General features: G+C 39.3%; 1 long non-coding RNA gene across 1 annotated transcript in view; it reads left to right on the forward strand.

Annotated features, from left to right (window-relative positions):
* The window catches only part of LOC124159215, a 170,348-nt gene extending 166,560 nt beyond the window's left edge, over positions 1 to 3,788 (forward strand). The window contains exon 3 of the long non-coding RNA XR_006864924.1: positions 3,677 to 3,788. This is a non-coding gene — a long non-coding RNA (uncharacterized LOC124159215). The remainder of the gene's footprint in view (positions 1 to 3,676) is intronic.
* Positions 3,789 to 12,793: the final 9,005 nt, after the last annotated feature.

Here is a 12,793-nt window from a genome sequence, read left to right on the forward strand (position 1 = left end):
TGTGGATGAATCCTTGTAGTTTAGTCATAAAAACCACTTAACATTGGAATTTTCAAAGGATTCAACTCGTAATTTCCGTACAATTCGTGAAATATGTTGAAGAATCCAGAAAATATTTTAGTCTCACCTCATATTTTTGCAATTCGCTCTTGTACAACAATCGCCCAAGTTATATTTATAAATACATCGTATTTCTGTTATCTTTGAAGTGAATCTATTTATTAAATCGATCAAGTATCTTTAAGTTTTGGATTGGTGTGAAATAAAGGTATCAGTGTAGGGTACTCGTGTATGTGCCTTAAATTTTATACCAGCATAACTAATTACATCATATTATAATTTAAATATTCTTATCCCGTTATTATCCAGGTAAAACTACTTCAAGATTACTAAATTTCGACTGTTTTTAAATTTTATCCGTGGAATTACTTTAGCTTCGTAAGCTGTTGTGGTCCCTTTGGATGTAATAACCACCAGTTAACCTTCAGCGCATGGGTTTCATTTCTTCGTTGCGGAGATTCTTACATCGTGGTGTCCCATTTGAGCTGGTTTGAGGTTCATCCGGAAAATCTTCTATTTATACACCTCAACATCTCCTGCGGTGGTCACTTGCTCTCGGTTACCGGGCTATAACCTTGGCTCAATCTTGTTTTAAAATGAACGTGAAACCATATCTTTGGATAATAACAAACAATTTTGCTTTATAATGTTAATTTAGAACTTTGCTAACTTCGGGTGAAAAAAATAACTGCCGTCACAGACTTAGATTAAATAGATATTATGGAAGACATGAGAAGGGAGGATGACTGCATTTTAGAATGAGCAATGTATCTCAGACAAACAGTAAACTTTGACTTTATCATTTCAGTTATATTCTGGCAGTGCGTTGTATCTCCATTTTCATCATGCACTTGCACATTGAGCGCGCTATTCAAACAATCGGAGTGTCACCAACGAAAAGCTTTCCGATACCAGAAATCGAAAGTTTTGTCTGAGGTCCCATTAATGCTTACAGTTTAGGTAGCGTTGTTGCTGTAGTATAATGTACTAGCTTTTTCATAGTGCTCACAAATATATTTCAAGTTTTTGATAATTTTGACCTCTTCGAATCTCTGTCGATCACGATGTTTTAAAATCTCCTTTAGATGGTAGTCTGAAGAGACCGATACCGATAGAATTTGTATTTTTCTTAGAATCCAACGTACTTTACTTTGTTTTATCTAGTGTGCGTCACTCAAAGTATCCTTTATTGAATGTATTCGTCATGTGGAATTATTGTAACGATTCCGGAGGCGGTGCTTCTCGGAGCAATTAAGAAAACTTCTCGCGACTGGCAATTTGGCGGGAACTTTCTCGCCCTCTCACAATCGGTCAGAAGTAAGTGTGTTTCCTAACGTCCGTGAGGATATAACGATAGCTTCTACTCGAAGCCTTCTCGAAGGAAGTGTTGCCACTTGAGATAAAATCGAGACGACCACTCCCCTCCCGAGTCGTCCGTCGTCGTGTGATAATGGAAGTGGAAGCGCGTATGTTTGCGTTGTGTACATACGGTCTAAGGCGTTAATGAATGTCCTGAAATTCCTCGAGTGCGCTCCGATGTTTGCTCGACCTTGAGAAAGGATTGATTTCCGGAGAGTATCACCTCTTCTCCAGGAACCAGTTTAAAGCCCTCAACTGCTTCGTGGGCTCACGTGGGCGGTTTTCATTTTTTTAGGGCATGCTAACACCGTGTAAATGTAACGCGATAAAAATAGTTCAATGTGGCTCAAATGGTGTTACTTAATACCGTATCGTTACAGAGTTTTCGTGGAATGTATTTTACGGCCAGTAAATCTTTCTCCTGTGGTATTCGTCTATTTTATTTAGCTCAGTTTGTCTTCTCAGTGACACTTACGAAATTCCTTGAGGATTTTAACCCATTATAACCCAATGTTGCTTCTAAGTAACATCAAAAATCTGTACATTTCAGCCCTATTCAGGAAAGTTATAAACTACGTGTTATTTTGTATTGAAAGATTTAATGGCGAAATATGTAGCTTTCACGATAATTATGATTGAGTGGAACATTTCCTCATTTTTAAAATGATGAATCTTGAACATTGATTTCTTCCAGAAGCATCTCTGGATTAGAAAATGTTAAATAGAAGCGTTTCAGGTGATGCTGAAGTGAATTGGATAACTTGTAAATACCAATGTGTGCCCACTAGAAAGAAATCTTTTGCTCTGGGAATTGACCACCGTTCGCGCGTAGTATCTAAAATAAGCGCATACCAATATGTTGCTAGCATTGCTTATTTACAATTGTCTTTTCGTTTGAATTTAGATTATTTGGTTTTGACAGCAAATAATTTCTGCTTTTACCACTCTTCGAAGTTCAAGCTTGAAGCCGATATAATGGCTTCATAAAATTTAAGTTTTATTTCATATTTGTGTGCGCTACTTCCTCTTGTTTATGTCCATAAAATTTGAAGTTGTATGAGTTATTGATATGAATGCTCTTTTTAATTCGGGATTATAAGGGTTTCGAAATATTAGTGGATGAAGGCCAAGTCACTGCTATAGGAGTGAAATGTCGACGTCAAATTCATTGCTGTTGCCCAGTTTTCTTATTTACGGAATTTATTTTAATCACGGTTGGCGGATGGCGTGCATTTTCGTTGAATATAAAACTTGATGAAGAATATACTGTATTTGTACCGTTATCATGTGTCTTCAAAAATTCTCTCATCTTTTTGGTTTTAACTGTTACATTAAGTATTTTTGATTACTCAATCAGCGAAGGTATATTTTTTTACCTCAAACTCATTGGTGTATCACGAATGATTGTGCAGCCATATCTTGTGTCACATAGGGTCATCGTTTACTATGTCAGAAAAGGACTTCAAGTTGCCAATTTTATTTCGAGGGTGGAAGGATTTGGTTTTTGTTTTACTCTATTAATAACAATGGTATGTCTACCCTTCTTTTTGGCCGATGGTTGTAAACACTGTGATTCCAAAAATATATTTCGAACTGTCTCTAGATTTGGGAAAATACCTCGGAATGTTATGGCTGTAAGCAGAGCAGGGAGAAGTGGAGAAAGTGATCAGTTGTTATATTTCTCTGAGATTTATTTTTGCGTTTCACTTATATCATTAATTTTTTGAAAAATGTTTTTACTATACAACATGTGCACGTATTTATAAACATGCATTAGTTTGAAGAATTAACTCAAGGGGATGCGGTTGGTGTTTTGGCTCGACTAAAATGATTCCTTCACGGATACTTACGGATAATAAAACTGCATTGTCCCTGTTCCTAAGTGGAGAGCACTTCTATTCTTGTCATATCTAATGTCTAATTTCAAATAATATAAATCTGTGGTTTCCTTCTCTGGTTTAATGTGGGATAACTCTTGCACAGTTCTCTTTGTAGTATATTTATTTCCTTGCATCTCTTCCTCTCTAACCTTCCTGCTGGTCCTCAATAGCCCTAATGATTCAATATAATGTTCGCCTGTCCCATCCACCAACCAGTGGGATCAATGCGGAATTGGAGCACTATTTCCTTTGATATGCATGTGTATAAGATGCTTCACTGGCAGTAGGCTAACAAATTTTCATGAATAAAATCTTGTGAAGAGGTCATGGGCTCTATCCTCGTTCTGTTTGTATTGATTTTGATTTCCCTCCACTAGGCGTGGGATATGTAGGTCATGCATATGCACTTCCGAGTGTGATGACCGTCATTACTCATCGAGATAAACCGACCGTCTCGCGTCGTGAAGAGGACCATGTGTTGCGCGATGGTGAGTTATGACGTGCGCCAGACGCCACATTTTTTTTCTCTCGCTTTCTGGGGTTAGCTGCGGAGTAATTACGAAACCATTCCTCGTCCAACGTGCATCTCGTCTGCTTCGAAGCCCGTCTTCCCTCGGACCTTGGCTGTTATCCGCATCTCGTGACAAAACATCCGCCAAAGCCGAATCGTCTTCCTTCTAGTGTCTCCACGAATCTGGAACGGCATAGGTATGCCTGAGTGTGCACTAGTTTGGCTGTGAAGTCTCGTTTGGCACTTTTTGCCGTATCTCGTCCCAAAATACAGAGAAGCCTACAAATTGGCCTTCCAGCAGTGATCTAACCAAGTGAATTAATCTCTTTGACTTAATTGGACAATGTTTTGTCATGTATTCTACAGCATCGAATGGTGAAATGCTTTCATTGAGTCATTAGCTGTAGAAATCATTTCATTAATTCGCCTAATGAAAATCAAAAACATAAATATGTAAAATGTGTGCTTTCTGACTTGAAGAGGTTAATAATACCAATTATCTTCAGGACTTATTCGTCTTTACCAAAAATTAAGTCACTCTGAACTTTAGAAATCCATGACAAATATACTTATTGTTTTTGTCGTAATTCTGAAAATTTTAGGCGAATATTCGATGAGGTGATGTAAATAAATTGAGTAAAAACCTCGTATGCAATATGTACCATCGATTGGCAACACCACGAATACGAAAAGAGGATTCTCAAGTCGGCCTGTCGGCCTCTAAATGTGTTGTCACCCACCGCGCATTTAATCGGGTTTACAAAAGTCGCCGCTTTTCGCTGAATGACTAAGTGATCTGAGTTTAACGGGATATTAAGATATGAATAGGGGTGTTAAAGGAAATTTTTATGCATAATTATGTGATCTATCAAATCAAAATACAAGCTCAATGCTATTCCTCGCAATTACAAACATTACACTGCGAAATAATGGAAATAGTAGATCGCATTGCACTCATGACTGCGCCGCGGTCATTTTTGAGAACCGATTAAAATGCGATCGAAGTGGAAACAGAAATCAGCCTTCCAAGGAATGGAATTGGGCTTCCTCTTTGCAGTCCTCGAGGGCTACACCTACGGAGTAATGCGAATCTCTCCGAAGAAAAATAAGAAGTGGCGAAACGAGGCTTCCAAGTTAGCGCCGCGGGATTGATGCGCAGATTTTTTTAATTGTGAGATTCGTCCGAATTGTGTCTGGCTTTCCGAAAAACCGTGTGTTCCGCGAAGGGATAAACATTTGGGTGCTGCGTCGGCTGTGGCCGTGAGCATCCAAGCAACGGTCGTTAAAAGCCATCTTGATGGCGGTTGTGAACTCTGTTTTGCGAATAGCTCATTGAAAATGTATGGCCTCTTAAAAAAGCGGGTGGCTGATTTAGGGCTTGTTCCTGCTACCTGGAAATTTTTGATGCATTCCATTTCTCAGAGATTGGAACAACTAGATTTGGTTTTCCAAAGAAGCAAAGCTGAATATGTTATTATTCATGTAGTATTTCATGCGTAATACCGATTGAAGGAGAAATCGCGTATTCATCTTATTATATTATATCCTCCCTCATATCTATAATGGAATGAATTGACATGTAAATCGGTAGAGGGTTTTTGGTATCAGTTTTCCAGTCAGTTATTGTTACCTACCCAGGCGAAACGGAAGTGTTGAGGAAGTGTTGGGGAAGCGTCGGACGGAGTGTTCGGGAAGTGGCGGGCAAGTGTTGGGGTAGCGTTGAGGAGGTGTCGCGGAAGTGTTCGGGAAGCAGATTATGGCCCACTTGGAACGCTTCCGCGGAAGTGTTTCGGAAGCGTTCGGGGAGTGTCGACAACGGTCGCGGTCGAGTGTCGGGGAAACGTCCAGCGAGCGTCGAGGAAGTGTTTCCCACGCTTCGGAAGCGTTCCGGGAGTGTCGGGGAAACGTCCGGGAAGTGTTTCAACCACGAAGTGGCGAGGAAGTGTTCGGCAAGCGAAGGGTCGACAGTCAGGTAGTGTTGAGGAAGTGTTCGGGAAGCTGCCGGGAAGCGTTCACGTACCGTTAAACGCTTCCTGAACACTCCCGCAACACTACCCGGACACTTCCCCGAACGCTTCCTTTTCGACAGGGTAGTCTTGTGTAATATTAATTAATCATAATTAGTCCTGGAAAATGTAAAGTTTGTGGTTACCCCCTAATTGGCACAGCTATAGTGGTTCATCATGTGCTTGTGGTAAAAATAGGGTTTAATAAAGGAGGAAAAAACACCGAAATTAATGACAATGTGGAAGATAATAGTCGAAGAGGCACATGGTTCTTTTACAGATTTGAGAAAAAGTTTTTTAAATTAATTGTATTAATCGTTGGTTATAGTTTAAATATTACCACTACTAATACATTTTACAATTTCATAATAACTGTCGTAAATTAGTATCTAATTTAATTTGGTTTTGGACTAAATAGCCTAAAATTATCGTAAGATGTTAATTATACATGGTTTTCGACCTCAACCTATCTCCAACTGGGCAAATTAGAGGTGTTTATCACCAGCCTTGACATTCTTGTGAGCTGTTCATATCAATGGTTGAAAGCAATAGCTTGAATAGTTATCACCTCCTTTTCCATCGCCTCCGTATTTTGGCCGCTTTCGCGCGTGTCAGTTGTTTACCTTATTAACATAGTCCCTTCAGTTTTAAGACTAGGCCTTTATCGCTATCAAGTTTTCCTTTCTTTTCAAACAGGCCTACGGTAGCAGAAATATCTATCTTTATTGTGCATCCTTTTGGATTCTGCATACCAGGTGTTTAAAAAGTTTGCTCTTTATAAAGTTATACCATAAAAGTCTGCGATAGAAAGGAAAGAAGAACTTTGTTGTTATCGATGTAGTGCTTGAATGAATTCTGTGTGGTGTTTCAGAATATATAAGGAGCAATTCAAAGGGGATGTAAAAATTTTAGTGGAGATATATTCATCTATTCTGAGGGAATTTTATTTTATGTGTTCAATTTATGCAAAATAAAAGGAATTCGAAGTATAAAACACCAAATTTACGATTGTCTAGTTGAAAATTAAAAATGAAAACCTGTACAAGATTAACTTAGAATTGTTGAATTTGAGTTTTATGCGTTGGAAAATTTTGAGTGAAGCTATGGTCTATGATAATTCATTTGTCCGATGCATTTTTCGGAAGCCTGTCGAATTGAGGAGAGGGAACAAAGAAGTAGAAGCCAAGATATAATATTTCTGAACTATGTCAGCTGTCGATAAATTCATCACCTGTGGAAAGCAGTAGAAAATGCATTTCCTGCCGTATGCAAAGAGGTAGCTTCCTTTTTATACATCACTAGATTACCCACCTCAGTGAAATCGTTTCAAATGAAAACACCTAGTCGTTCTCACCATCATGGAATCCAAATCCACAAATGAAATCCCACTCCTTCCATGAAGGGGTAGGGGGCACGAAAGTGAAAGAGATAGGGATAATAGATAATGGTGATTATGTGGTTGCAAGTTTTCTCGTGCATAGGAAGTGGAATCTTCAAGTAAAATGAGTGGAAGAATAACAGAATAGTTTCAGTTGAATCAAAGCTGTCAGGTTTCCCTCTTTTGTATTTCCTCCTTGAATATTACAATAAGAGGATCGTCAAGTCGGCCACTAAATGTGTTGTCACCCATCGCGCTTGTCGCCGACGGACAAATTGAGTTGAGCTTCACGGGGAAATAGGGTATAATTACGGGTGTCGACGAAAATTTAAATTCGTGATGATGTTATTTATCAAATTCATAACTCGTCAATGCTATTCCTTGCTATTACAAACATTATACTGAAAAATAAAGGAAAAAAGTGGATCGCATTGCGCTCCTCACCGCACCGCGAACATTTTTGAAAGTCGGGTAAAATGCAACCAGAGTGGGAACAAAAATCAGTCTTCCATGGGATGGAATTGGGCCTCCTCTGTGCAGTCCCCTTGATTACCCCCTTTAAAGAATGTTTGGATTTCGTTAATGGTCGCGTAAAACAGATGGTGGTCGTGAAGCGCTGTGAGGGGAACAAGGAAGTAGCGAAAGGGGTTAGGTGCGAGATTTGTCCTGCCCCTTCCCTCCCCCCTCCCTATTCAATCCTCCATGCCATGGCCCATTTACTGCCTTATGTGCTCTTTATATAACCTTCCGACTGATGAACTTTGACCTCTGCTTCAACTCGCTTCGCCCCGCAATTTGTCATCTGGCTCAGTGGGTCGTGACTTGCTAGCGACGTAGGTATATATTCTTCGCGACTGTGATGTGAAAATAGGGATTGTATTCATGAAGTCGGGAGGGTTGACTCCATTTACGGGCGATGGGGTTGGTCTAGTCGAGACGCTTGAAAGGTTAAGCTGCATTCACTGTATGATTCTCGTCCATTATCCACCCTAAGCATCCTTAAATAACTCGTCCTCGGAGAAGTGTTCGACTTGGAAACGATTCGGTGGATTGAAATTTCATATGAGATCCATAACCTACTTACGAGGGAAAGGAGCACTGCTTCTGAATAGTACGAAGTTATTACTCCTCTATGTGCATTTTTAATTCTTTTTGTTCCCCGAAGTCTTGAAATTTCACGAAATAGGGAGGGAATTGCTTGCATTTGTCGAAAGAATCTTCGTCTAAATTCTCGCCTCTTTAGTCAGTTTCTCTTTTGTGCTCAATTTTAGTTTTCAGTTTTTCAACCAATCCTCTTTCTTCGTTCCAATGCCGTTACCTACTTCTTTAGTTGAGTCTCTTTTATATCTACATTTCTCCAGCATACACCAAGTTTTAATCCACTTCTAGCCTCCATATTCTGTATACTCGAAGCTCAACATGCATATATCATGCACACGAAATCACAGCTTGTTCGACTATTCAACGGTAAGCTCCGCATTTGCAACCGGGATTATCTGCTTATTGCCGCAATCCTTTTTTCTAGAGAGCTTCCGTTCTTGTTTGCAAAATATTCAACAGCCGTGGTAATGAGTTTTCCTGGACGTTCCGTATCGTAGTGTAGCATTTTCTTTAACCTTGACACTCATACTTCAATTATTGTGACGAGCATAAATTCGGCACATAATTATGCATGACTTATCGAACTATTATGACTGCGTGCTAAATATTTGCACGCTAAGATTTCAAAACACCATTTAATTTTTTTTTCGGATTTCTTAATTCAGTGTCCTGGTTGTACTTTCGTCTCCTTGAATGTTATCTGTCGGGCTATTTCCCAAGGCAAAGATATTGAACGAATTTCGGACGTTTACTACCTTAATGGGGACTGTAGGGCACCTGCCGATAAGGTAGCAGTAAACACTATCGCAAGGTCCAATCGGAATTGAAAAGTACCGGCATCCAGGACCTTAAACTTTTCCATTGTGGAAACTTTATTTTATCCACATTTGTGTCAACGTTTCTATGCAACATTTCTCAGCCGATTCCTTCGCTTGGAAATTCATTGGTATCATACGGTCGTACCCTTCATTCCTTTCTATAACGGGCAGACCTTTGTATTGAAGATGTTTTGTGGCCATTATCTCTTTAAAGACGCCTTGGACTTAAAACGAAGCATAAATGCGTCCGAAATTCAAAATACTGACATCACCATGTTCCTCATTTCTCCTTCTGGTACACTCTGCTGAGGATTTGCGGCGAGTGTGACGAACGGAACGTTACATAAACACTTAATGCTATTTACGAACTTCGCATGATGATACGTCGGTGAGGGCAGCAGCGAACGCCAATGAATATGCTGGTATCAATACCCAATGTTTACCGCAGACGCGGGAACTAGTTCTGGTCAACCAAAGGATTAAATATTGAGAGTTTCATGTGTATTATTTATCTTTACATTTCACTGTTACCGTGGAAATGCTTGGTACGTTAAATGTTTTTGTGCACCGCCTGCTCAAGCAATATTTCTGAAGATGCATTTCATTTCGGTTATGTTTGGAAAAATCAGAATACTAACAAAAGAGTGATTTAAAAAAGTAATTTATTGGCTGAGTATGAAGCATTCAGAATGGCATTGCGTAACTGTATTGCGCAGAAGTTCTCAGTCTTATATAACCAGTAGAGGAGCTCATCTTTCCGGAAGTCTCGTCTTTCTTTCTCTGTGATTACACCGAGACCCCCGAGTTCCAAAATAGTGTGCCGCTCCGGAGTTCTCCGTTTCGACACCAAAGTCAACGTGAACTCTCCTATCGACGGGCATTGTGAGCTCCCTCTTTCGACGATGATGACTCCAGCTGAATGTCCATCACGTGTCAGGACGATAAACCGGTGATGGTAAATTATGAACAATAGGGTGTTTGAGGCTGATAGTGTGTGGAGGGATAAATAGGCGCGGGGCAAAGTCCCCCCCAGGCCTCGGCCCGAAAAGAACCGTATTTATTGGCCGCGCGTGTCGCGCGTCGAGGTTTAAGTCTTGTGTGTACCAGTTCTCTTCTCCCGCAGTATCGGAAGTGAACAACAAAGTGTTGGTGGTGTGATTAGCGAGAGCACGCGTGATATACAAGGAGCTATTTTTTATGCAACCATATGCGGCTCTTGAGCGATCGTTTACTGATGATAAATGGGACGAACCGCTCGATCGGTCGTATTTTGTCTATTTTTGTGACGGATTTCTAGTTTCAATCTCACGCTGTCATCTGGAAGTTTTCAGTCTATATAGAGTTCACCTTTGTAAACATTTTTCTGTAATTGGAAAAATTCTTCTCTGTTTACCGTGAACATTGTCAAGGGGAGGGCATAATATTAAACTATTGGCAGACCGCGAAAAAATGCCCATTAACACAATTAACCCACAAACCTGCTCCATTAAAACAATTACTTTTTCATATGATATTAAAATTATTTTCCATTTAAAGTACCTACACCCATCGATGTGGAAAAGCAAATTAGAGCAAAATTAGAGTACATATAATGTGATTAATTGTTTTTTTATGCTAATGCTTTATCCAGCTATCTTAGCCGTTCGCATCACTATTTTTGTGCACTTTACTTTGTTTTACTTCAATAATCGAATGCATTTGTAATTTGTAGTAAAAAAATTATCGAGTTCAGAGTAATGAAAATCTTGCGGGTGGAGCCCGTAGTTACATTCCTGTGGAGTTATTTTTGGGTTTATCTTGTCAAAGATTGAAAATGGCGTATTAATCGGGTTGTATACATTTTATGAGGTGGTTTTTTTCTCCAGGTATGAATTTTATGATTGATAAATTATCATGAGTCCTGCGTAATGACAGACCCTATATGAGTTTAAGAAAACGGAGTGTATTGTTGCATTATTCGACATTTTTCGTTTGCCAAATTACTGAATGTTACAAATAATTAGAACTCATTCATACGCGAGGGTGCGAAGTTGTTTACACCAATGGTCAAACTCACCATGTAAACATTATTTGGCTAAGCCGGTGTAATTTCATCCTTCGGTGTGAATAATTTTCGTTTGCTTACATAGTGTTGCCATGAGATCATGTTCAAAAATTCGTATTCTTAAGTGTGATTTTTTTTAGAAATTTATGATGATTTTGATGTTTTCTTGGAAATGACATTTTTCTCGGTGCGACCTCCTTACAGGAACGTCTCAACCAATCCCAACTGGTCTTATTTTGTTTTTTTTTATTCGCGTCGTCATATATCCTTAAATCGCGAGTACACCATTACCTTCTTCTCCTCGCTTAGCGGAAGCGAGCATTGTCGAAGTGAGCGAGGTATGATTAGCGCGAGCGCGCGTGATAAACGAGTAGCCATTTTTAATGCATCCCCATCCCGTGTGCAGCTCTTCGAGGGAATTGTGCGTTTGTTTACCGATGATTAAGGGCGAAGAGAGAATGGGACTCGCTTCGTTACCAGATAAATTTCGGGCTCGTGGAAAAAGAGCCAAAAATATTCTCCCTCCCGCAAGTTTTCTCGTAATTTATTTATTTTATCGACTCAGACGAACATTTATTTTTCTTTAGCCGTCCATATTAAGCGTCCTTGGGAACCCTCGCCAGAACTGCGGTAATCTTCATCGGGAGATGTTGTGAACATGTGGGCTGGTTTGAAGAAAGAATAAAAAGGCCAAGAATGAAAGGAAGGCGATAGTAGGGAAGAATAGTCCTCCTGCCTTTATCAATTGGGGGAGAGTCGGGGCTAATGACGGCAACCCTGTGTATACAATTTAGGAAAAGGTTAGTTTGTTGTCTGATATGGGGCGTGGTTCTGAATGGCATTGGAAATTGAATGATGGGAAAATGTGGTGAGAGGATTCTGAAATAGGCCGAGAATATGCCATAAATTTTACCTCCAAATGTCATAAATAAGCATTGCAAACATAATGTTTTTGTATATAAAGTGTGGAACTTTTGGTATTTATTACTGTGGACAAAATTAAAACAATACCGTGAAAATATTTACCTCCTTTGTTCAGTCGTAATTTTGAATATTATTTTGTTTAGGCGTTAACGGACGTTGGAATCGAAGCAATTTTTGGTTTTCGTTATTGTCATAAATGTTTAATTGTAATGTTTTACCATTTTAGCTAAGGTGAATTAAGTTTGCATTCATCGTAATACCCAAAATAGGACCATGACCGTTAATCATTGTTTGTCGCATCAATACTATCGCGCAATCATTTACTAACCATTAGCAAGTTTTTTTTTATGAATATGCACGTATATTTTGCTAGTATGCGTAATATTTCTGTGACCGTGCGGTGTGCATGTGGCGGTCCTCTTGCATGGTGCATGTTGGTGATTGGTCATCCCGTGTCAAACATCCTAGCTCGCAAGGTATTATGTAGATGTAAATGTACAATATTTCGAAGATTATATTGTTCATTATGCCAAAAAGAGCGATTAAAAATAGCATATTTTACGTATTAAATTTTTCTGCTTCGAAACTTCATAATTTTAGGTCCTTATGTTTCGTACTCGATTTGAAACTGTCGCATATAGCTTTTTTCTTGCTTCACTCGTTGCGGAACTACATATATCATAAAAAGTAATTTTGGGCCTCACTAAGCGCG

This window comes from Ischnura elegans, chromosome 5, assembly GCF_921293095.1.
Source record: "Ischnura elegans chromosome 5, ioIscEleg1.1, whole genome shotgun sequence".
Classification (NCBI taxonomy): Eukaryota; Metazoa; Arthropoda; class Insecta; order Odonata; family Coenagrionidae; genus Ischnura; species Ischnura elegans.